Genomic DNA, 26,632 nt, shown 5'->3' with positions numbered 1-26,632 from the left:
TTGTGGCAATTTCCTTCTTATTCTGTTTATTGTGTCATTTGGTATTTCTGTTGCAGAAATAACCAATTCATGCTACCATTACATTACATACGGGATATCATTGTGTCCTACAATCGTAGCACATCAGCCATTTCTAATACGTTTTTCGGGACACAACTGTCCATGGAGAGACTGCCCCAAACAAAGTGGGACAGGTGGTGACCTTAGTCGCTGCTCCTATGTCGGTGCGGCGCTGACATGCGGCTGTACACCTTCTCTGAGTGTAAACACTGACAGTGCATTGCGGACGGAGGCGGTCTTATGCGTATCCTTTGCTCCTTGAGCGGGTACACTTATGCCTTGGTGGCTTCTATTTGCTTCTCCGTTAATTTGGAGCGGGACTATGTTGCGTACTGTACGTGCGTTTCATTCTGCACGGGACCTGGCTGCTGCCATTACTATTGTGGGCGGACCGTGGCTGTCAGCACATTAGGTTGCTCACCTCATGCCGGCTTAGACACGCCTCCAGACGCATCCTACCTGGGCTCGCTCACGTACACTACGCACGTGTCTGTGATTCCGGTGCACTCTCATTAATATGTATATGGCGCTACTGCGCTGGATATTCCATGCACCGCCGGCGCAGGCCTTACGCCGGCCTTGCGCCGAGCTTCATGAATCCCGGGGCATATCTATTAAACATATAAAATATATTTCTGTTATAGAAAACATTAATATCTTTAAATAGATAGCAGTAGGAAGTTCATGGAATTTAGAAAAGTGCACAATGAATAAACATTACAATGCTTTCAGTGACAGAGAAAAGATCTCTTAAGACAGTCTATGTCATGTAGAATTATCTACATACATGAAAAAGGATGGCGTGAGTACTTGCTATTTATATATCTGTAGCTATCTGTGTCTGAGTATTCAGACATGTGCATCTAAATATCGATATCTTTATGCTGAAAAGGACTATCTCGACAAACAATTACACATGCACCATGAAACAGCCTCAAAATATGCAAAAACAAAGGAACAAATCAAACATTGTTTTGCAGGTGAGGAAGCCCCCCTGCACCCCCATATGGGGGGGTCAGTGTCCTCTGCATCCCTGTTAATCATATATACTAACTCCAAGATCACACAAGCACAGTGTAAGAGCATATTCCCCACACTGGGAATTGCTCAGTCTCACACACCTGTTGACTAGCTAGTTAGTTAATCATAAATGGTCTACTTAGTAGCTGTTGACCAAACACACACTTGACCAATGAGATGGAACCCATATATTCACATACACATATGCAAACATACACACTTATCAGATGCTCATAAATGCACAAGTATGTCAGATGGAAAAAGGACACCTCTAGGCTTCCAGTTTATATGGCTCAAGGTTCATAGGAAGTACTAGGCTGGTTGCCCTTGAGGGCAATTTTAAGCTTAGCCAATTTTTCACAGAAGAGAGAATCAAATGTTGTGTATAAACTGCTTAACATATGCAGTGTTAACAGTAGTTTGGATTTAAGTTGTTAGCCAACAATATAACCAACACTCAATACCAGGGTGATCATTTAACACAATAACAAAGCTTTTAAAGAAGTAATATAGTTATTTGTCAAATACAGCGATATTAACTTTTACAACTGCACACAAAAATGCATCAAGTATCTTAAAAACTCCAACCCAGTCTAACAGATATGAAACTTCGCACTTGCAATGGGGAGTAACTTTAATGACAAAAATAAGAACAATGACATGGATACATAAAATTTACCTATGTATGAATGAACAGAAAAAGAAATATATCAAATAACCTAAACTGTGAGAAATCACCTCAAACTCTGCAAATAAGTAAACAATTATAATACTACTCTAACTATATGAATACACATGAAAAAATCAACTTAAAAAAACTCACAGAATTCATCAGGTGATTGAAGTCGACTTTGTAGTTCAATAGGTAAGGCTATTAGCTTCATATATACACACACACACACACACACACACACACACACACACACACACACACACACACACACACACACAAAGGTGAGTCAAACTCTGTGTGGTTTTTCATTCAGAGTAACCAATTAATCAAGGATTTGAGCCTAACTGCCTTTGTAACATCTTTCATTTAAATGTATCTTGCCTAATTTGTTTTAAATCCTGAACCATAGGGAGATTTGCCATTTCAAGTGCTTAGCAATTTCTTTCTTGGAAACACCAGGTGTATTCATTATCTTTTGCACTAAGCAATTGCTTTGCTGGCCAAAATTGCTTTTAAATATAAAAAGGTTAATTCATGCTTTCCCAAGCCTACTATGAAATAGACAGCAATAAAAATGCAGCTGGTATTAACAATACTTTCTGAAGTTAGACAGTGTCTTGGCAAGCCTGAAGGTTGGCCTTATAGTTTGCTAAAGCATGTCAGTGCCAAAATAGGTGAAACCTGTACCCCTTCACACATGCCTTACATTACAAGATCTCAGAAGAATTCTGAATATGATTATGGGGATGACTAAGAGTATAAAAATTAAGCAAGTCCTGTCAATTGAGAATTCTAAATCTATGTGCCTTTGACGCCAGCTTGGACATTAAATATATTCTTGCCCACAATGGCTGATCATTGAGATATCTGAGGGGGTCCATTCTCAGTCAATGATTTTGTTACCTACTCAGGAACTAATGTGGAACAGTTATTTGACAACTTTGTCTAAATAAAAGCCACATGAGCTTTAAATGTTCTTCAGGATAAATTTTTATCTATGTTAACATTTTTACTCTACTTGAAAGCCATCTGTATCACAGCTAGCCCTTTTGCAGTAAGCCATGTCTGAGTTACACAACCTGCCCTGACACTGCCTCACTGTCTTCCTTCAAATGAGCCCACTAGTTGAGAGTGGGTGAGTGTCTCAAGCATTTCAATGGAAACACCTTCCAAGTCTACTATGTAACTAATAAGCATAAATTTAAAAAAAGTTTTTCTGAGCTCCTGCTTCATCAAGTGACATTGCATAGCTGCTATCACATTTCTTTACACAAAGGATGTTGTCTGATCAGTTCTGCTATGAAATGTCGAAATCTACAATCCTGAGCAACAGAAATGCACAAAAAATGGCCAAAACATGGAAAGTTAAAAAAAAAATATACCATTGATCATTTTTTTATGTAACAAGCTTTCCACATTCCCAAATGCCCAAACTTGTCTGTCTATCAATCTGTCTATACCAACTCCACAATCACACCAACTCGAAGAAGAGAAAAATCTCCTGAAAGAAGTAAACCATTACAGGAGCACACTTAGAAATCACGCCAGCAATGATTTCCTGTGGAAAAGAGTGATCAACTTTATCTTCCTCCACTTCTTTTTCTCTGGCCTACTGACTCTTGAGGAATTTCACCTCAACCATCTGTAGAGGAGTCTGTCTGATCAAGAATGTAACATAAACGATATTGTTCTTAAAAATATTTTGAAATGCAAAGGCTGAAACATTAAGTACTGCACAATGATTTTAAGGGCTTTAACTTGTGATTGTTCATTACTTTTATGCTGTATGCATGCATTAATCATATGATTTTGCACATTTTAAAATGCTGTAGAAATAAGTTTGTTTTGGATCACCAACATATCATGTAACTTCAGCTGTCACATGATTTACTCAGAAATTCTTATCATGTGGCTCACTTTACTCATGAAAATGTACTTGGACAAACAGTTACGTTTCTTCTACCTAAAAGGAAAGTTTGTTCATTTTATGGTCTGGTGTGTGTGTGTGTGTGTGTGTGTGTGTATGTGTGTGTGTGTGTGTGTGTGTGTGTGTGTGTGTGTGTGTGTGTTGCTGAGGTTTTATTGTGTTTTTATATGATTGTTCCTTGACATTTCTTTCCTTGTTTATTTTGTTTATTTATAGTGGAATATTTCACAAATAGTGCTTCTATAAATATCTAGATAATATTTTGAAAATGTGTATCAGATTACAGATCTGTATAAATGTATGTGTGTGTGTGTGTGTGTGTGTGTGTGTGTGTGTGTGTGTGTGTGTGTGTGTGTGTGTGTGTGTGTGTATACCTGTTTTAAACCAATTCATGCAAGAAACAATTTGATAATATTGTACTTGACTGACTGGAGCTTGGATTTCCTGGATTGCAGTTTTTTTAAAGATTAAATACACATTTTAATAGTTTAGCACTATTCTGTGGTAATAAGTGCTGTACTGAAATACCTGGATTGTACTTCTCTGACTAAAGCTCTGACACTGAGAGGGGAGGTTTCAAGTGGAGGTATGACATGTTGTATTTAACTTTACAGCAAGAAACAGGTAACAAAGAATTATGAATGTTAATGTTTGGTATTTTAGTCATTTTTTCTTTGGCCTGGAACAGTGACATTTTGCTTTGCTTTTAAATAGACAGGACGCAGTTTGACAGTCTAATTCTGTTCTGCAGAAATAACCATATTACCTCTACTGTACTTGTTCAGCTGGAGTTGTGACATGGGTGGGGACTCACTGGAGGTGAGACATTCTGCATTTCCATTTATAATAATGGGAAAGATACTCAAAAGAAAAAAAAGGTTTTATCTATGTGTTGCTTGGTAATGTTAACAATATTTTTTAACTGATGTGGCCTAACAGCCATTTTGGCAGATGTCAGAAAGGCTGTTAAACCATTTCATTTAACAGTTATTTTGATAGTCAAACAATTGCTTTTGCCAGCTTGTTTGACAGCTGTCAAACCAAGGCATATGACAGCAATTTTGAATTTATATCAGAGTAGTTTCTAAACCTTGATAGTTTGGTCCGATATTTTACTTACCAGATTTGGGAGGCTAGTAATAAGCTTTATAGTAGCATGATTGCAGTGTGTAAGGAGTCTGTGCTGCCTATTTTAATTTTTATCATCATCTTTATGCAGAATTAATGGTCCAACACTTTTGAGACTTGACCAATCAGGTTTCAGTATTCTGGAAGTCTGTTAAAAGTATTTATTGTTGAGTTACTAAGGTAGCATCTTTTTTATCTTACTATACAGGATGGTGCAAGATAAACCAGTGGTGTTTGTTGCATCTTAGAATGCAGTTCTAGTTCATTTGCAAAGATATAGGCTTCTCAAATTTATAGTTGTGGCGCTGATGCAGACAACACTGACAGCTACAGTGGCTGCAATTTCCCAAGTAGACATTACAAGTGATCTGAAATCCTCAAAAATAAAGATGACATTTAGCTGTGGAGGCAGTTCAATGCTTTGTTACATTTCTTTGTTTCTTCAGAACACTATCATGGGCAATGATATTTCCTTTCACTTTATGGAAGTGGAAAGAATAAGTAAGATAAAATCTTGCTGAGATATCAAGTGTGGCAAAAGTGGACCTTTGATATACAAGTAGATGTTGAAACGTTGCAGTTATAACGGCAGACAAATGGTTTATTACTGCATAAGCAAACTCCTTTATGCAGCATATAAGAAGAGAACCTTCTAAGGAATAAAAGCACAAAACATTTATAGCAGTTATAAAAAACCAACATATGATTCAACAACTATCCAAGTAAGTGGAAAATACCTCTCTCTGTTCGTACTGTTCATTTAATGTTTCTGCAATAAAATGGGTTCATGCAACTGTGAAGGTATTGCTCAATCCTTTCAGATGTAAAGGGGTAGTTGGGAGAACTAAGGTTTTGTCACAGTTTCAGTGATCAATGAAATTTACTGACTTTGTACATTTCAACTTGCCAGTGATACAGTACTAATGCAAGTGCTGTTTCATTTCTTGTCAATGATCCATGCTTTCATGAGTTTACGGTGGTGAATTTCTTACTGTTTTCAGTAGTCTTTCAGGAAAAGAATGCATTCATTTAGGTGTATTCAAGGATACTTGTTCATGTTGGTTTGCTTTAAGCTATTATGATTCCTGCAAATACAATGTAATTGTTAAATAATGGTGAAGATGTGTGTGAATTATACAGAAAAAATCTGAAGAAATTATTGGTAAAAAAAATTCACATGTTCCATTTTTTTTACATCTTACCTGAAATATAGAATAACTACCTTACTCTGAGAAAGAGTCTCATCTTCTCTGGTGTGAAATTACCATTGCAAAACAATAGTATGAATTCAGATAGTTCTCTATAATCTCACATTTACAAACTGGAACCTTTTCTTAATGATTCATGTCATCTGTTGTAACTGCTTTCAATCTTCATTTGTTACTGAGAATATTTGTTTGTGATACTTAATGCTAAAAATTATTTAAACCTGTATCAAATCTAACTTGGGACTTATGGCACTGAAATATTTTCAGTTGATTCGCAGCTACCATGTTTATACTGGATTTTGCAGTGTTTACTTTAATAAACACCTTTTTTTCATTTTAATGGAAGATTTTGTTTAGAAAAGGTTGGTACCGCTATGGGAGCAAAATTGGTCCCGAGTTAAACAAATATATGCTTTTTTTTAATCATTGTAAATGTGATGACAATTTTTATGAAGATTAACAGTTTATTAAGTTTGTATGGGATTGCAAAATCATTTATGATTGGTTTAGCATGTTACCACAAGCCATTACATGGTACCCAATTTTGGTTTTGTAATAGGACTCTGAGAGTTCTCAGTCCAAGTAGGCTAATGACAAATTATAGAACCCTACATGACATTCCAAAAACAGAGTTGGGCAAAACATACCAAATTAGTTTGAAAAGTTACATTGGTTTTGAATACTAATACAGTTTTTCAAGGTAACAGCATTGTCCATTCAAGCAAAAGGGCCCTTGTAGCAATAGTTAGTGCTTCAACCATAAAACAGAAGTAGTAGTATTTGGAGGTAGCATATGGTGAGAAGGCCATATGTTTGTAGTACCAGTACTTGCAGTTGGGTGGGCACTGATCCTTGGCTAATGAGATGTCTGTTCAGGGTGGATGACTGTACACATGCAATATTTGTGTTTTGTAAGCAGTCTGCTTTAATACAAGGGACAACTTTAGGGTAATCTTTTACTAAACTTGGATCATAAGTAGCACAGCCTCACAACATGCCAGGACTGCACTTTAAGTCACAATACTGTATGAATGACAGCTTCATCTGTCATGTATACAATATTATGACCCCCCAATACAGGTGGTGTTGTGGGAACACCTAAATTCAAAGGACCTTGAAGGCTACATTTCAGCCAGCTAAAGTTGTGGAGTCTATCAGGGAGTATTATTTGATATAGAAAAACATGACATGCTAAATAAAATGTTGCAGTTAATCGTAAATTACCAGTGTAATGTAATGCATACTACCTCATAAATCGATACATATCTTGCTTAACTTTAAAAGGGGAATACTGCATATGAGGACATTTATGGCCTGAATGCTAATGAGCAAAATATCATAATTTGCATGTCATGTGCTACATACATTTTCTAGACAAGTTTTAGTGTGAACATGCTCCTCAAAAGGCTGCAACATATTCTACCTCTGTGTTTATCCTTATTTAGTGGTTATCCAAACACTATGTTTACATGTAATGTATCATTACTTTTGTCCAGGTAACATTACTACATAATTATATTGTTAAAAAAAAATGACACTCTCATAAATGCATTTTGACTCTAAAACTCATAAAAAGCTCTGTGGAAATTGGAGCAAAAGATGCTCTCAGAGCAGCTCTTTGAACCTGTAAACACATTTCACTATTTCAGTGAATCACATTGTTTTATTTAGTGCTACTACTAAGAGCTCAAGTAAAAACAATCCTCATATTGATAGGAATAGGTCTGGGGCTATTCTGATCAATACCTTTTGATGAAAGTAACCCATTCTGGTGTGAAGATTAGCATACAGCAAGTGGACATCTAATGTACACATCACAGTATCCCTGTCAAGTTGAAATTCAGCCTCAAGTTGTAAGATGTGAGTAAGGTATTGGATATGTGCTGAAATGCACTGTAACAGAGACTTAAAAAGGTTTCTAAAAATTCTCACACTGGTTATACATGTGAACCTCTACCCAACAAAACTGGTAGTCCTGATGGGTTATTTAGTGTTTTACGAATCTTTGGCAGAACATTGCAAAAATCTGTATCTGGGGTTTGTTAATCATGAGTTCTTGTCTGAGACTAATAGAGATGATCCCAGCAAAAGCCCTAAATCATTTGTGGTAAACACTTCAAATAAACATTTTATTAAATGGACCTGTTTATCTTTAGAATAATTCCTAACTAACTATATATATATATATATATATATATATACATATATATATATATATATATATATATATATATATATATACATATATATATAGGTCTACTTTGATTCACTGAAAACTCATTTCACTGAATTTCAAAGCACTCACACCAAATCGCTGATAGATCAAATCACTGAAAACTCATTTCACTGAATCACATTTCACTGAATGTAAGTACTTTTGGGCAAATAAAATGTATATGTCCTTTTCCTCACTGTAGTATGATCCTGGAGTTAGTATATATATATTTGGGGGTGGGGTGGGGGGAGTAGCCCCCCCACCTACTTTTGGTTTTATATTGTTAGCGTTCAGTGAAATGAGATTCATAAACATAAAAGCTAAGTAGGCTGTGCCCTCCACACCCCTCCTAACTATATATATTAACTACAGTGTTGCACTATAGTGGGGAAAAGGGCATATATGTTTTATTTGCCCTACAGTACTTACATTCAGTGAAATATGATTCAGCAAAATGAGTTTTCAGTGATTTAAGCTTTCAGCAATTTTTTGAGGATGAACTGAAATTCAGTGAAATGAGTTTTCAGTGAATCAAAGTAGACCCATATCTATATATATATATATATATATATATATATATATATATATATATATAGTTAGATTCTTAAGCTTGTGATCTTTATTTTTGTTTCCATTTTTTCTGTATTATAGTTTTATTTGGGACACAAACTTTGTTTCAGCAACTCTTAACTATGACAGTTGTCACAGCCTCTGTCTTCTTGCAACAGGAATGGTTGTGACACTTCTGGTTGCCCTTTTTCCTAGAAATGTGACTTTAATGCAGTTGTCTTATATAAATGTCTGTTATTCTTTTCTACAGGCTTTCCATCTTCCCCCCAAACTACATAGGATCTTGTTTGCTGTGGCAACAATTTTAACTTCTAGCTGCAGGCATTCCAGTGGCTTCTGTATTCTTAGCCTGTCTATGGCCTGAAAATATGTCAGTCTTCTACAAACTGTATTACAGTAGAGCACTTCTGCCTCTGTATACTCCTTTACATCATCTCATTTTTTCCTGTCTACCTCATTTTTCAGACATCAGCAATATAATTGAAGGGACTCTGATTTTCAAGACAGAAACATTCAGCGTTACAATACTTACCTGACTGAATGTTTTGCTTTCTGCTTTGCATTTTTAAGACTGAATATATATTTTAATAGCTAGGTACTATGCTTTGATACTCACAAACCCCATGATTCTAAATATTAAGAGAATTATTATTATTTATTTAGTTTACTTATCAGGACAGTACACTAATCACAAGAGAGAATTTGCAGGCACGGCCTGTGTGAATTCCCCAAAAAATAAAACAGAGTATTCATGTAAAATGGAGAATCCCACAGGCAATTGAATGAATTTTTTAATATTATTAATGGAGTATAAAAACAAATGTGAATTAATTTTAGTGGTAAATATGAGAGGGAAGTAGCAGCAGGTGAGAACAGATGGTTGAAGTAGAAGTGATGCAAGTGAGGAGGGAGATAGGTGATGTGTTCAGTGGAAAAACCTCCTACAGTTACATTTTTGATAGAGGTGTTTGAGTTGTTACCTGAAACTGGTGATATGGGAGACTTCTTTTAAGTAGGGTGGGTGATTGCCAGGGTTTGGGTGCAACAATGGAGAAGGAATGGTTGGTACAGTGCACATTGGCTTGCAGTGTCTGGAGTGAGGATGCTAATTCGGAGAGGTTGTGGAGGTTATAGGGGATGTATTTATTACACAGTTTGGCTGCAAGACGCAGGTTTGAAAAGAAGAGAGCCTAGAATTATCTCAACTCTGTAGGAGACTGGTATCCATTTGGCTTTGGAGAGGGTGATGCAGTGGTGTTTCCTTAGGTCGAAAATTGGAAATGAATTGGCAAATTTTGTTTTCAATTGACTGCATTGTTGATGAATTTTTTTACAGACTTTGGTTATGATAGAAAGTCCATATTCAAGCTGAGCAAGGAGGACACCTTTGTCTATTGCAGCTCTTGCTGGTCTGGTGAGAAAGGGATATATTTTTCAGGAACAGAATAAAAGAGAACTGACTTTTTTTCTGGTGTTTTTAATGTGTTTCAGAAATTGTGACTGGTTCGGCCATAAACCTAAGTATTTAAAGGACGTAGTTGTTTCTATTGGGGAAACAGTGAGATCTGTGATGTTAAGATTTTTAGGAGTGTTTTTAAGCTTTTGTTAAGTTTCAAATATCATACATTTGGCTTTGGACAGGGTTAGGAATAACTTATGGTTGATTAGAAAAGAATTAAGGGAGTGGAGTTCATACTGAAGCTGGGTTTGAATAATTAAATTCTTTAACTGTGATTTGAAAATAATTTTGTATTTTTGGTTTTAAATTAATGTAAGTAGCATTACACCAAGCAGTAGAACAGAAAATATAACAAAACAAACCAAGAACCAACAGGTTATGTTAAGGATCCATAAAAATGCTCTTAAACAACAGTATTTATTCCAGTAAGTAAAAGAGTTATGTGCTTTCATCCCAGAAAAAAAAGACTTAACTGTTTTACTTTTTGGAATAAACACTACTGTTTCACAGCCTATCTGTGGATCCCTAGCCTAACCTGTTGGTTATTAGTAAATAGTTTTGACTAATGGTGTCACCTGGAGGCTTAAATAAGTTGACAATATGCATACAGTTCTTTCTCTAATATCTTTGAAGTCCAGTTATTTAAAAGTATTTTCCAAGAAAATATTACATTGAGTACTAGTGCCGAGTTTAAATTTTAAAAAGCTAGCTATTGATTATCCATCAGACAGACTAGCAGACTTGTCATAATGCTTCAACTGCATTTTTAGATTTCAAAGTATTAAGAGTTTTGTTTCCTTAAGCTCTGCAAACTGATCATTTTTCATGTTTTTTCCCAACAGTTTGCAGATTCATTTTAACACATTTGTTTTCCCATTTATGCATCTTAGAAAACAACAGATCCTTTAAGATTTATTAAATGCCTGACTAGGATTCCTTTCATGCTTGTAACAAAACTTATTCCATGAAGTATTAATTAAAACTATGAAAGCATTTTGGCCATAATTTTAATTCTCCTTTGGTATTCTTTCTCATATCTGCTGTTGCTGCAAAACATCCCACACATCTGTTTTTTTACCTTATTTGATGCACATTTTATTCAGTTAATGCTTTTAACTGTATGATAATAATAATTTAATTTGCATATATCTATCTATAGTTTTTAATAACATCAACTTTATTTTTCTTAAAAGCCTTCCCCTCATTTTATTATTTCTGATAACCCCCCAAAGTATTCGAGCCATACACTTCACCAGAGTCAGTCTTTGGCCAAACATAAGCAGTTATAATCTCTGTACAGCCTTGCATTCATATAATTCACAATGTAAGAAAGGATATTTATTTTTTCACTTAACATACAACATGTGACAGTAAAGTGTCTGTAATAAATAAATGACACTACTAAGTTTTACTGTGTACAATATATATGGACAGCGCAGTGGTGCAGTGGTTGCATTGTTGCCTCACAGCAAGAGGTTCTCCGGTTTGATACTTGGCTGGGGTGCCTACTGTGTGGAGTCTGCATGTCCTACCTGCATTCATGTGGGTTACCTCCCACATTATAAAGATATGCATCTAGAGTGTTTCTCCCCAGGCCTCTGCTGAAAATTGGCTTTGTTCCAAGTGGGACTTTCCTCGTAAACAAATGTTAAATAAATAAATTAAATCTGAATGAAGAATCTCTTATAGGAATCTAATCTGCCAGAGAGGGTAGTCTTCACTAACAAAGTTTGGCGTTATGCCCACATGCTTCTTCTGATAGCTAGTTCAGCACCAGTTGTCTAAAGTTTGCTGTAAGGGGCAGGTACACTTACAGGTATGGACAAGGGTAAGGTGGTCCACACAGCCTATCTAGACCTTGCCAAGGCCTTTGCCACCATCCCCCACTCTGGAATCATAGATAAACCTACTAAGTTGGGCATTAATCCCTATGTCACCCAATGTGTTGCTAAATGGCTTACTGATAGAACCCACACTGTAAAAGTAGCCGACTCCAAATCCAGCTCCAGACAAGTGACAAGTGGAGTACCTCAGGGTTCAGTCCTGGGGCCGCTCTTGTTTGGCATCTACTTCTCTGAAGTACAGGTCAACACTAAGGGACTCTGGCTAACAAAGTTTGCAGATGACTGCAAACTGGGAGCCATTATTGAATCCCCAAATGATGTGGATACTCTACAAAAGGGCCTTACAGAAATAGATGCTTGGTGCCAGAGCCATGGGCTCAAGCTCAATGCCAAGAAATGTATTGTTATCCCCTTTGGGAAAAAACATGTATCCATGAATTACCATATAGGTGGCAGTACACCAAACACAGAAAGTGTGATAAGAGACTTAGGGACACAGGTGGAAAGTGGTCTCACCTTCGATAACCACATCGCCACAACAGTCAGGAAATCCTTCTATGTGGCACACCTCATCATAAAGGGCTTTTCATCCAGAAAAAAAGAGGTCATTGTCCCACTGTACTCATCCCTCATTAGACCCATTATAGAATACAACGCCCCATTTGGTATGTACCTCTCAAGACATCTGCAACAACTGGAAAGGCGTCAGAAATACCTCACTAAAAGAATCACAGGCCTAAAGCAGATGCCCTACGCTGACCGCCTTAAAAAACTCCAGCTATACTCTGTCGCATATCATCTACTCAGAGGCGATCTCTGCTTAACATACAAGGCCATGTCAAACCCAGAGCTGTTGGACATGCTACACTTAAAGAAATCCCAATCCCTCAGAGTTACATGCTCCAGGGATCTAAACCTTGTCATCACAATAAACAAAACATGCTGGAGGGATAGGTTCCTGACCCAGAGACTCTCCAGACTCTGGAATAGATTGCCCATACATGTCAAGCAGAGTGCCTCTTTGGACCTCTTCAAGAGGAACCTTGACGATTGGATGGGAGAAAGGAAATTCACCCCAGGGATCACGTCAGTCACCCTGCTAGACAGGGGTCCAGGAAAGTAAATAATGTGGGAAGAAATAGCCAGGGAATTGTTATGGCTAGGCTTGTATAGGCCCTAGGGCTGATAGCCTAGTACCAACCTATGAACCTATGAACCTATGAACCTATAAAGACAAAAAGTAGTACATTAACTCTCATATCCTGGTAGTATATTTTATATAGGGGAAAAAAGTTTAGACCCTCCTTTCTTGGAACACCAACATGAAATAAGTAACAAGTCTGGACCAACCACTTTGCTGATAACTTTAAAGCACAACACAATTCTAAAGATAAGTTATTGAAGTGTATCATGATGTGACAGATCAAACAGCAATGGTTGCAATTGGATGTGATACAGTTTAAAAAAGAAGCTATTATAATACATATTCTTATGACATAGGTTGACTCTCCTTTGTTCAAATAATGATTTAAATATTAAATACCATGTTTAATACTTTCCTATTTAATAACTGCATCAGTGCTTTGATAGACCTGACTTCATTGACTTAAAATTTGAGCACTTATTAGATAACTACATTTTTTTTTAGGATACACCTAGAATGTCCCCAGAGTCATTACATGAGTATCTCTTAGATATATTTGAATTACTAGATAAAATAAAACTTATGTAAATTCATTTTTGTTTTAGAGGTAGTGTATGTGTATCTTCAAAATGCCTATCAAGCCTGGTCATGGCATCCTGCCTTTAACAGTTTAAACATTTTACCAGAGTGTTTCAACAAAAGTAAAAAAAGTGTATTATGCAGCCCATCTAATTTTAAAGTGCATGTCAAATCATTAAAGGGAAACCACTGTATCTGAATCATTACTGAATGCAACGCTGTTTTATAAAATTTTGAGCAAGTCAGCTGATGCAGTATGAAATGCTACTTGATTTCCTCCTAAATCATAGCATAGGAAAATTTTAAATATTTAGAAATGCTTCAGTTATTGTCATAAGATTTTGTTTCTTACAGGTTTCATAGAGTTTACCTGTGACTTACCTATAAGGTAAGGCAATATCTGATGTGGTTGTACTTAAAAGTCTGGCCCTGAAACATGATTCTGGGAGATTTATCACTAGATCAGGGGATCAGGGAACCTGCTAGTAAAATACATATCAAGAGAAGAAGTGACATTTGATAGATAAGTTATAGAATATGTGTTTTACAACATGTTTCCCTTTACAATCAAAAGAAGTCTGTCTCTGACGTTCTTCAGAAGCAGTTCATGTATCCAAACTAAAACACACTGGTTTTCAACCAATGCAGTCGAAATGAACAATTTATTATTTAGTACTTTGTCTAAACGCTGGAGAATATACTTCATCAGAATACATATCAATGCAGAAGAAATTTGTTATAAACAGATAATACATCATATGATCAAATGGGAACACTACATAATCTTGAAAGTTTGAAATACCGAATTTCAAACTTTCAAGACCATATAGCCGAAAACCCAAACTACCGAAAGACCAGAAGCGCGAATTTAAAAATCCCGACTATCGGGAGTTTGAAATTTGCACTTCTGGTGTTGCACTATGGTGGAAGGGCAGGTAAGTATTTTTGTTTAACTGTGTTGGGTAGCGGTTTAGTATGTAAGCGTGTGTTGTGAGTGTGATGTGTGTGTGCGAGGGGGATGTAGGCGTGTGGTGGTGTATTCATGTGTTTGTCTTGGTAGTGTGACCTTGGAGTTAGAATATTTAAGTAGGGGGGGTGTGGGGGGCACAGCCCCCCACATGGGGGCTTGGCCCCCTGCTTGTCTGCAGGTTAGGTTTGTGTGTTTGTGTTTTTGGGAAAGGTGTGTGTATGTGTCTGTGTGTGGTGTATGTTGTGTGTAGTTTTCGGTAGTTTGAATTTTGCGGTTTTGTTTTTTCGGTATTGTAGTGTTTCGGGTGTTTGGTCTCGGGATTTTGGGCATCAGTAGAGTGAGTGTTCGGTATTTAGTAGTGGTTCCGATCAAATACATCTATGTGTGTGTGTGTGTGTGTGTGTGTTTTTATGAGGAGCAGAAAACATCAACATGAGGTTATTTATTTATTTATTACATTTGTTAACTTGGTGGTGTCTGACTATACCAGTAGCCATTTTCAGTGGAGGCCTGGGTAGAAAAGTTCCACATACAGTAATAAAGCATACAGCAATAATAGTACTTTTATAATACAGTAGTTGGTTCATAATATAAACAGTGTAAACATTATACAGAGTCTCTAGTGGAAGGACAAGTCATTGTTAAACTTATACAGAAATACAAAGTACATAGGCTACTATGAATGGGTCTATATCATATGAGCAAATTGCACAAATTGTGAACTCTCATAATATCGAACGTACCGAACCTCGAAGTGCTTTTTCTGAGATCATGATACAGTGAAGAATGGGATATTTGCCCTTTCCTCACTGTACTGCGATCTCGGAGTTGGAATATATATTTAGCAGGGGTGTGTAGGGGGTGCAGCCCCAAACAATAGGAAGTTCGAGGTCCAGTACATTTGATATTATGAGAGTTCACAATTTGTGCGATTCGCTCATATGATATAGACCGACTATGAGCAATATAAATTCAAAGACGTGTGCGTGTGTGTATGTATATCATCAGTGAAATAATGACAGGGAGTTAAATACTATTCCAGATGTGAGTACAGTATGAGTCAGCAGAGATTGCAGGGAAATGGAAGGAATGTAGTAGAAGGTTAGAGTAGAGGTTAAGGTAAGGTACAGAGAGGTAGGAAGAAAGTAGCCTGGTGAACAGCAGGAACAATCCGGTGTTTGGCTAGGTAGTTCTTTAGGAGTTGTTTGAAGTCATGATGGTGAGGATTTTGTGTGATGAGCTGTGGAAGAGTATTCCATAATTTGGCAATTTTGTAGGAGTAAAAGGCGTCACCATCGTAGTTGTGGGAGTGGGATACATTTAGCATTAGCTTGTTGGAGGATCTGAGGGACCAGGTATTAGTACTAGGTTGGACAAGGTTAGAGAGAGTGGGGCAGTTGCTGGGTTTGTAGATAATTTTGTAGACTATGGCCATTTGGCTGAGAGATAAAAGATTACGGAGTTCTAGAAAGTTGAGTTGGGAGAGGGCAGTGCAGTGGTGAGTCCTGTAATGTCTGATTGGTGATAAACTTAGAGATTTTGTTGCAGCAGGATTCTAGGTTATTGAGCTCAGCCTTACTTAGTTTTGTGAATATGTGAGATCCATATAGGAGGGTGGAAAGCAGATGTGACCGAGCAGTGGCTAGTCTGGCACTCTGAGTAAGGTATGGTTTAGATCTATAGAAGGTACCGAGTTTGGTGTGAACTTTTTTCATATTCAGAGAAGTATGCTTGTTGAATTTTAGATTCTCATCAATTGTGACACCTAGAAGTTTGGTGTGGTTAGTGGGTTCCATTTTTGTTCAGTTAGAGCATATGATTGAGAGAGGGGACTGTCTAGGTTTGGATATTTTGTTTCTGAAGACTATAATCTTAGTTTTGTTTAGGTTAAGTATGAGTTGATGCTCAGAGAGGTATTTTTCTATGTCCTGAAAGGAGGTTTGCATTTTTATTTGAAGTTCTTGTGGTGAGGGGGCTGAGCATATAAGTGTGGAATCATCAGTGTACTAGACAATGTGTGTCAGTTGAGTTGCTGAGCTGAGGTTGTTTGTAAATATGGTAAAGCGGAGGGGTCCAAGAATGGAACCTTTGGGTACACCTACTGAGATTGGGAGTAGGGGGAGAGACTGTTTGCCCATTTGGTTGCTTGCTGACGATAGGAAAGATAACTATGAAACCAGGTTAGGGATGCAGTGGTGAGGCCATAGGATGCGAGTTTGTCTAGAAGTAGTTGGTGAAAAACAGTGTCAAAGGCTTTGGACATATCAAGAAAGATGGAAGAGACAGAGTGATCTTTGTTTAGGAGATGATTAATTGTGTTTGTGAAATATATTAGAGCTGTGCTAGTACTATGTTTGTGTTGAAAGCCATGCTGAGAACTAAAAAGCAGGTTATGAGTAAGGGGGTGGTAAAGGAGCTGATTGTGGATATATTTTTCTAAGATTTTTGTGAGAGGGGAGAGGATGGCTATGGGAAGTAGTTTGTTAGTTCCCTGGAGGGTCCACCTTTGTGGAGGGGGATGATGTGGGATACTTTCCAGAGAAGAGGGATGTATTGCTCTGTAACAGAACAATTGATCAAGATGCATATGGGATAGGTGATAGAAGGTGCAGCAATCTTTAGAAATTCATTAGGGAGTTGGTCAGCAGCTAGACAGCAGCATTTTAGCTTGGTTAGAAGTTTTTTTATGTAGCTAGTTTGAATGGTATGAAATGAGGGGGTTTGGGTTGTCTGGGGTAGGAGTGGGAAGGGTAAGTGGCTGGGTGGTCTGGGTGCCCAGTAAGGTGGTTGTGGATTTGATAATGTGGGACTTGAATTGAGTAGCTATAGGGTCAGTGTTGTTGGAAGTGATAGGGCCTGGGGTTGGGGTATGACCCAGGCTAAGGAGGTAGTTGATGCTCTGCCAGAATTTATGTGGATTGTTTAGGTGCTTTTGTTGACTGGTTTGGAAGTAGGTTTGTTTGTTCTTTTTGATTTGTTTCTTACTAAATTCTGAAGTTGTTTATATGCTAAGAGGTTGGATACTTCTTTGATAATCTGGTAAGTTGACCAAACTCTATCTCTATGTTTAAGTAGTAGCTTGGTGTTATTTGATAGCCAAGGTAGTTGCTTGGTTCTTTGGCATACTTTTCTAGTGGGAGCAAAGCTATTAAGTATGTTAAGGTAGGTGTCATTAAAATATTGAACAGCTAGGTCTAGTTGGAGGTGTTTAAGTGGTGCCCAGTAATATTGTTGAAGTAATAGGTTAAAGGTAGAGGGGGAAAAATATTTTTGTATTATGGATATATTTGTAGGAGATGTTGTTTTGAGTGTGTATGCATTTTCTGTAAAGAAAGGTTGTTGAGTGGTCACTAAGGGAGTCTGGCAGACATCAAGCTAGATAGTGTAGTTTGGGACTGTTAGAATGCAATTGAGTGTAGATTGCTTATTTGAATGTTTGTCTGAGTTGGACATGTATTGGTTTGAATGAAGTTGAACAGGTTTATGAAGTTTGAGGGGGGTGCTACATGAGCAGGATTGCCAGTCCAGATTGAAGTCACCAAGAACTATAGTTTCTTGGCTGACATTGGTAGATACCCATGATAATACAGTTTTGATGGTAGGAAGGTTATAGCCTGGAGGGAGATAGGTGGCGATGACAGTTATGTTTGTGTTGGGGTTGATTTTGAGGTGAGTTGTTAGAATTTCAGACTTGGGTAGGTACAGTTAAGTTGCTCAAGTTTGAGTGTATCTTTAAACATAATGGGAACTCCACCACCTCTTTTGTTTATTCTGTCTTGTCTAATGATGTTATAGCCAGATGTGGTAACTTTGTTATCTTTAACGTGTGGTTTTAACCAGGTTTCAGTTATCATGGCTATGTCATGTGAGTAGGTGGCTAGGGCTTCATGGAATTTGGTAGTTTTATTTGTGAAGCTGTGAAGATTGAAATTGGTGGAGAGTAGATCAGTGGTAGAGGTTTTTGGTAGGGATGGGAGTGTGATAGAAATTGGACAGAAGTTGGGAGAGTTGGGAGGAAGGAGTGCTGGCAGGGTGATAAGTTATTGTTTGGACCTGGGTTTGGGAGGATCTTACCTTGGAGTTTAATCTATGTTAAGGAGTGTAATAGAAGAGACCTTAACTTGTTTATTAACTTAGTATATATTGTGGTATGGGGGTTTGGATAATGTCTCTCAATGTGTTTGTAGCGTATGAGGTATGAGGAGAAAGGCTGAGTTATTATAAAGTTGTGGTGTGATGGCAGTGTAAATGTGGGATTGAGAGCAGTGGAAGGACAGTGGGAGAGCTAAAGAGTGGTAGTGCCTGATGTGGTATGTATGGAGAGAGGTGGAGTTATAGGTGGAGTAGAAAAAATATAGTAGGAGGGTATAGGCAGTTAAGGAATAGTAGGGATGCATGATTGGTAGGTATGTTGGGAGGCTGAGACAGAGGGAGGGGAGGGGAGAGGTAGACCGAGTTAGCATTGAGTAGGAATGTGTGCATGCAGTACAAAGTGTGGGGAGTGGTGAGGTAGGATTTAAGATAGAGAAGGTGGAAATGGATAGGTTGAGGGTAGTGGGTGTGGTTTGGATAGGTATTAAATCTAATTAAAGTGGGGTGGGTGGGAATGGGGGTAGGATAGGGGAGTGAGGGTGAATGGAGCAGGTTTATCCAGCAGGAGGCAAGAGAACTCAAAAAACAATCAGTGAGCTTGTAATGAGGAAAGGTAAGGTCTTAAGGCTCTAGTATGGCCGACAGCTGTAAAATTAAGTGGAACATACATAAATAGCACAAAACAAAAATAAAATAAAGGAGAGTATGACAGTGTATAGGCATGGGGTTGGTGTTCCTACACCCAAAAAAGGAGATGTGAAATAAAATGAGAAGTCAAATGTTGAGTGTTATGCTGGTAGACATAGCAGGTAAGTAGAGGGGCAGAAGAACTCTTTCCTAGATTGTCAAGCTCTTTTTCAACTATTTATTCAGTTATGCTGAGATGTTAAAAGCTAAGCTATAGGTCTAGTAGGTTACGGTGCTTGCCAATCTGTTCGGCTCAAGGAACTGCAGGGGGTGGTAATGTTATGCCTTGGTACAATACTGCCATTGTATGGTCAGAAGGGGCAATTAGTCAGATAATTGCAAAAATGGGGTGGGGGAGCATTCTTAGGGGAGTCCTGCTGAGTGTGCAAGACACTAAGTAACAAAATAAAAGTACTGTACAGGTAGTTAGCTATGGTAGCAAAGCATCTTGAAGACCAAAAGGCTGTAACTAACGTCAGTCGGCACGATGCCAGGGCACTTCTATGGGCTAGGCTGGTAAAGGCTCTAGGGCCATTAGCCTAGTACACACCTATGAACCTATGAACCTATAACTGAAATTATGAACTGTACCATGCCAATGTGACAGGCATAGAAAATGTATACAATTTTCATCTTTCCGCACAGGTTATGGGGGGACTAACCCTGGAATATTTTACTTATGAAATACAACATATGAAATATATAACTAACTGCCTGTTCAACATAGATGTATTATGGATAGGCAAACCAGAAAAAAAAACTAAACTTGGTCAGACTCTATTTACTCTATGGGAAAGGAAAATATGTACAGTCTAGAATAAGAACTCAGAGATCACTGAACCTTGAAAGCATCCTTATTTGAAATGAGTTGTTCTCAGTGACAGTCTCAAAAGCAGCCACAGCAAGCAGTGTAAACCATATGTGTGTGTGTGTGTGTGTGTATCTCTCTCACACATACACATACACACACGTGTGTGTGTGTGTGTGTGTGTGTGTGTGTGTGTGTGTGTGTGTGTATTTATACACAGGCAAACATACACGCGCATCAGTGGGTCTCTATCAAAAGATCGAATACTCGAAAGAGTGAACCACACAAGATCAAGATGGGAAGATCAAAGACTCTGAAGCTTGAATTTAACAGGATAAATACAAACACCTGTTTTTAATACACAAATGTTTGAATACAAAGTAATCAAACATAGGGCAAATGGTTAAATACATGTGTTTGAATGTAAAGTAATCGGACACAATGATTGAACCTCAGCTTACTGAAAATATATGAAGGCTTCCTTTTATGACTGGCAAACAAAAAGTACAGTTGTGTACATTTACCATAAATGTAGATGTTTGAGTGTATTCACTGTTGCAGTCATTACATGTGGGTTATCTGCCTGCAGGTAGCCCTCAGCCGGCCTGAATATCAAAGTCTTGGGTCCTACATCAGATGCTGTCTCTTCTTCCATGACGTCAGGTTGTAAGGGGTATAAAGCATGCAGCCGATGCCATTACATCAGTTTTTATTGCCCCAGATGTCAGGTGCCCCCATAATGGGAAGCAATTATATATAAGGTTACACCTCCAACAAAAAGCAAATACACCAGAAAGCTGAAATACACTAAACAAGAAGAAAGGTATAGCCAAGAGAAGTCAGGGGGCTGGAGGGAGGGTAACCAGGACTGCAACAGTGAATACACTCGAACATCTACATTTATGGTAAATTTACACAACTGTACTATGTTCTTCGTGTTTCACTGTTGCAGTCATCACATTTGGGTTGCTTCCCAAAGCTAAGGAAGGGAGGAGGAAGTTAGAGAGCATTAGGACCAGCTATTAAGCCCTGCAAGACTGCAGTGGGAAAACCAGCTCTGGATTTAGAAAAAATAGGCATGTGATAATGCTTGGTGAAGGTATGTACAGAGCTCCAAGTAGCAGCTTCTAGGATGTCCCTGGTAGGGACACTTCAGTGAAAGGCTGTAGAGGTAGATGCAGCCCTGGTGGAATGTGATCTTATCCCCTGTGTGATAGGTTTTCCATGGTGCTTATAGCAGAAATGAATGCAATGGCCTATCCACTTAGAAATGGCTTGCTTTGAAATGGCCTCCCCCTCTACCCCTGCAGAAAAGGCAGCTAGCAGCTGTTCAGTTTTTCTGAGAGGCTTAGTCCTGTCCAAATAAAATTTAAGTTGTCTGTGCACGTTCAAAGAGTGCAGTATTTGTTCTCCTTTATTCTGTGGATTAGGAAAAAAGGTTGGCAAATGAATGGACTGATTAAGGGCCACACTGGATACCACCTTGGGCATTTAGGAAGGATTGGTCCTGAGGGACACCCTGTCTGCATGGAAGATGATGAAGGGCTCCACTGCCATGAGGATCTGTAATTCAAACACTCTTCTTGCTGACATGATGGCTAGAAGGAAGGCTGTTTTCCAAGAAAGGAATTTTCAACTCTGCAGTTGCAGCTGGCTCAAAAGGAGGTAGAGTGAGCTTTTCCAATACAAAGTTAAGGTCCCAGGCTGGAGTAGGGGTTCTCCTGGGTGGTCTTAAATTTTTGGCCTCTCTGAGGAATCGTTTCAGCAGGGGGTGAGATTAGAGGGGTGGCTCAGTATTATAAATTGCTGAAATGGCTGATGCATGAATTTTAATTGATGAGAAGGAAAGGCCCTTGTGGAGCATCTCTGTTAAGTATTGAAGAATATGCGGTAAGCTGGGCACTGTTGTGCCCATCCCCTGAGTCTGGCTCCAGGAACAGTATCTTTTCCACTTTTCAGCATAGGATTTTCTAGTACTAGGCCTCCTTGCCTCCAGAGTGACATCTAGCACCTGCTTACTGAGGGATGCTACTGGAGAGCTCAGGGAATTAGCCAGGCTGCAAGGTTCAGGGTTTGAAGCTGGGGGTGCAGAATCTGACCCTCCTGCTGGGACAGCAGGGAAGGGGTCTGAGTTATGTGCCATGGTTCCAGCAGTCACATACTTCGCAAGAGGGGATACCAGTGCTGGCATGGCCAGTCTGGTGCAATCAGTATTGTCCTTGGTTTGTCTTGTTTGATCTTTAGCAGATCTTTCGAGAGGAGAGGCAGAGGGAGAAAGGCATACACTGAGTGGCTTTCCCAGGTGAAGGACAGGGCATCCACTTTCCAAGCTTGACTGTGGAAAGTCTTTGTGCAGAATTTGTCCAATTGGTAATTCTGAAGGGAGGCAAACAGGTATATTTCTGGGGTCCTCCATTTGTTTCTCAAAATGTTGAACATCTTTGTTTCCAGTTTCCACTTGTGTGAGTCCATGAGATTTCTGCTTAGGTAGTCTGGCAGTAAATTTAACTTGCCTGACAGGAAATGAACTTGTAGGTGCACTTGGTAGCTCAGGGCTGTGTTCCACAGAGCCATAGCTAGTCTGCAGAGAGGATACAAGTGGGTTCCCCCCTGCTTGATTATGTACCACATAACAGTGGTGTTGTCTGTCTTTACCAATAATTGTCCTGGAAGAATGTGGTCCTTGAAGGCTGTCAGGGAATTCTGTATAGCTATCATTTCTTTTTGATTGATATGCAGGTGCATCTGACTTGGATTCCATTTGCCCTGAATGCACTGCCCTGCCAAGTAAGCCCCCCATGCATAGTCTGATGCGTCTGTTGTTAGGATTTGGGTAGCAGGGGGTAGAGTGAATGTCAGTCCCTTGTTGTGGTAGCAGGCATCTGCCCACCAAGGGAACTCTGTCTTTATACAAGGAATGATAGGGATCATTGATTCCAGGTCCTGAGAATGTTGATACCATAAGCTTTTTAGATACCATTGTAGTTTCTGCATATGCAGTCTTGCATATGGAATTAGTAGAATGCAAGAGGCCATGAACCTCAGGGCTTGCAGGATTTTTCTTGCAGTTAGCTGGGTCTTTGTGGCCAGTAGTTTGAAGTAGGCTGTCAAATAAACTTGTTTCTCTAGTGTGAGATAATCCACCTGGGAAGTTGTGTTCAAGCTTGCTCCCAGAATACAATTTGTTGGCAGGGTACTAGATGAAATTTCCTTTCATTTATGATGTACCCCAGTGAGGTTAGAAGTTTCTTTACAAATGCCAGATGATTTAGTAGCATGTCCTGGCTTTCTGCCTGAATAAGACAATTGTCCAGGTATGGGTATATTTGAATATTTCTTTGCCTGCAAAATGCAATGACTGGAAATAGGCACTTTGTGAATACCCTGGGTGTAGTAGATAAGCCAAAGGGAAGTGCAGCCTGCTCTGAAGCGTAGGTATTTCCTGCAAGATTCCCTTATTGGAATGTGCAGGTAAGCTTCCTTTAAGTCTAAGGTTGCCAACCAGGCATCTTTGCCTAGCATAGGAAGCACCTGATGAAGTGTTAGCATTTTGAATTTTGGGATTACCAAAAAGGTGTTTAGAATAGAGAGGTCCAGGACAGGATGCCAGGAGCTGTCTTTTTTGGGTACCAGGAAAAGTCTTGAGTAAAAACCTTGTCGCCTTTCTTCTGCTGGGACAGGTTGAATAACCCTGATACTTAGAAGAGAGAGGACCTGCTGTTGAGCCTCTGCACACTGATTTGAGGGTAGGTCTGGCCAACCATTTGGGGATGGTAAGGTGTGGAAGTGGAATCTGTATTCTTGGGAAACTATATTTAAAACTCATTTGTCCTGGGTAATGAGTTCCCAGTTTTTTTGCATGCAGGGCGACCTTTCCCCCTAAGGGAGCAGACAGTTGAGCAGGGCTTGGAAGGTTTAAGGTTAAGTCATTGTGACAGTTTTCCATAGGGGGTGTCTTACTACTTTCAGCTTTGGAAGTGGAAGTCCCCCACTGCTTAGGCCTGTGAGTACCTTGAGACTGCAGCCTAGGTGATCTGCTGTTCCTGGGTTTGGACTGAGAAGGCCTGGAAGAGACAGGAAAGGACCAATTCTTAGAAGGCCAATGCCTACTGAATCTGGGAGGCTGTACTTGCAGGAAATCTTTAACAGTTTGCATAGATTTAGCTTTTTTCTCCATCTTTTTAAGGACTTCTTCTGCTTTGTTGCCAAACAGGCAGTCTTGGTTTAAGGGAGCATCCAGTAATCCAGCTTTAACATGATCTGGTAAATTTTGCTCCTTAAGCCAAGCATGCCTTCTAAAAACAGACCCAGTGACAGCAACCCTGCAAGATGCTTCTAAAGAGTCAAAACCACATTGCAAAGTATGTTTACCAACTTGTTCAGCAGAATGCATTAAATCCTGTAATTCTTTATTTTCAGCACAGTCAAGAATCAACATCATTTTTGTTTAAGTAGTCCCATAATATGCTGCTGACACTTTAACATATGAAACTGGCAGTTTAAGGCCCTAATGGCCAAAATAGCAGAAGTGTATACCTTCTTACCCCATCTGTCCAAGGCCCTGGAATCTCTATCTGAGGGGGTAGGGTTTTTGGCAGTAGTAGCCTTAATGCCTTTAGGTCCCTGGGAAATGGTCTCTGGGTCCGTAGTAGGATTCTTGAGGATGAACTTGTGAGAGTCAGGTACTCTGTAATATGTGTCAGGTTTCCTGAGAGGCAGAGTTAAAGTGTCTGGGGCCAGGCTAGATTCCAAGAAGGCATCATCTACAATGCCCAGAACAGGAGGGATAGCTAAAGGCCTGTTTTGAGGTAGGAGTAAGAATTCCCTAAGCCTCCTTTTGGAGTCAGAGTAATCCTGGCTTTCCCAGCGGAAATGCTCCCTAAGAGTGTGCAAGGTTTCACCAAAAGAAAAGAAAAATCCTCTGGAGGGGAAGCAGAGGGAATGGAGTCCTCTGCATCAGAATCCTCATAGGTAGATAAGAGCAAATCCTGGTAATCAGAAGAAACAGAAATTTCAGAATCCTCATCAGAAGAATCAGAAGGAAAATCAGTTCTAGGTCTCTTAGAGGGTGAAGGCTGGCTTCCCCTAATTAAAGTAATAAGGTCTTCAGCCATTCTTATCATTTGTTTTTTAGGCATATGGGCCTGACCATGTGGTTTGGACATTGTTTTTTTATGTGTGGGTCGAGTTTTAAGCCTTGAAGAAGAAGATGGCGTCGGTTTGAAATGCAAGTCAGTAGGCTTGAATACACCCTCAGAAGCCGGTGCCTGCACAGCGGCTCCGGACACATCCAAGGTAGAGACATCCGCAGGTTCCATGGTCGAAGAAGCATCTCGCGGCATACCAGACCCCAAATGGGTCTCAGTAGAGGTCTGCTAATCTGAAGTAGCGGGTATCTGGGGCTGCAAAAGCGCCTCACTGAGTACCGGCGAACTGGTGACTAGCTTAATGGAAGCATCATCGGCAGCTTTGGACCTATGCGGTCTGTCTCTGTCTTTATCTTTACATTTTTTCAGAATGTTGGTAGTTGGATGACGTACCAAAGCCATTTCTGGATAATTAAACTGAATACCGAAATAGTTTGATGCAAAAATGAACCGACAACGAATAGTTCTAGGATTGAATAAGGCACAAAACCGACAGCGAGGGATGTCGTGGTCTAGGCCTAAGCAAGAAATGCAGTACGAATAAAAATCTTTATGAGGTATTTGCTTTCCACAGGTAATACAATTGTTAGCTTTTACTGACATCAGTTTAGAGCAAGAAGAAGGATTCCCAACAGGGTACTTAGCTTTTTTGAAGACTTTGGTTCTGAAACTCGAAAACGAAAATTTCAGGAGTCGGCCGACTGGCACTTGTGAACTGCTTCTGCTATGGGCATCGCGCTGCAAGAAAGACTGATGTAATGGTGTCAGCTGCATACTTTATACCCATGATGACCTGACGTCATGGAAGAAGAGACAGCATCCGATGCAGGACCCAAGACTTTGATATTCAGGCTGGCTGAGGGCTACCTGCAGGCAGATAACCCAAATGTAATGACTGCAACAGTGAAACATGAAGAACATCCATAGAACTGAAGTCAGATGCACATTGATAGAGAAAGGGATTTTCTAAGGCAAGTAACAGAGATGGAGTTAGGGTCAGGGGTTGGGTCAGGCTTCACCCCCCACCATCTTATTAATGCATGCTAATCCTGAGTCTGCCCCTTCCCCAACCCCAAGCCTACACGTTAACTTAGGAAAAAA

The 26,632-nt window shown here is 39.2% G+C and overlaps 1 protein-coding gene across 1 annotated transcript in view; it reads right to left on the bottom strand.

Annotated features, from left to right (window-relative positions):
• Positions 1–26,632, bottom strand: part of PDE11A (phosphodiesterase 11A) — a 3,012,459-nt gene that overhangs the window by 287,388 nt on the left and 2,698,439 nt on the right. The window lies entirely within an intron of this gene.

The sequence above is a fragment of the Protopterus annectens genome, chromosome 6.part0 (genome assembly GCF_019279795.1).
Source record: "Protopterus annectens isolate FY-2018-M chromosome 6.part0, PAN1.0, whole genome shotgun sequence".
Taxonomy (NCBI): Eukaryota; Metazoa; Chordata; order Ceratodontiformes; family Protopteridae; genus Protopterus; species Protopterus annectens.
The sequence above is the reverse complement of the archived record's forward strand: the minus strand, read 5'-3'. Positions and strand labels throughout refer to the sequence as shown.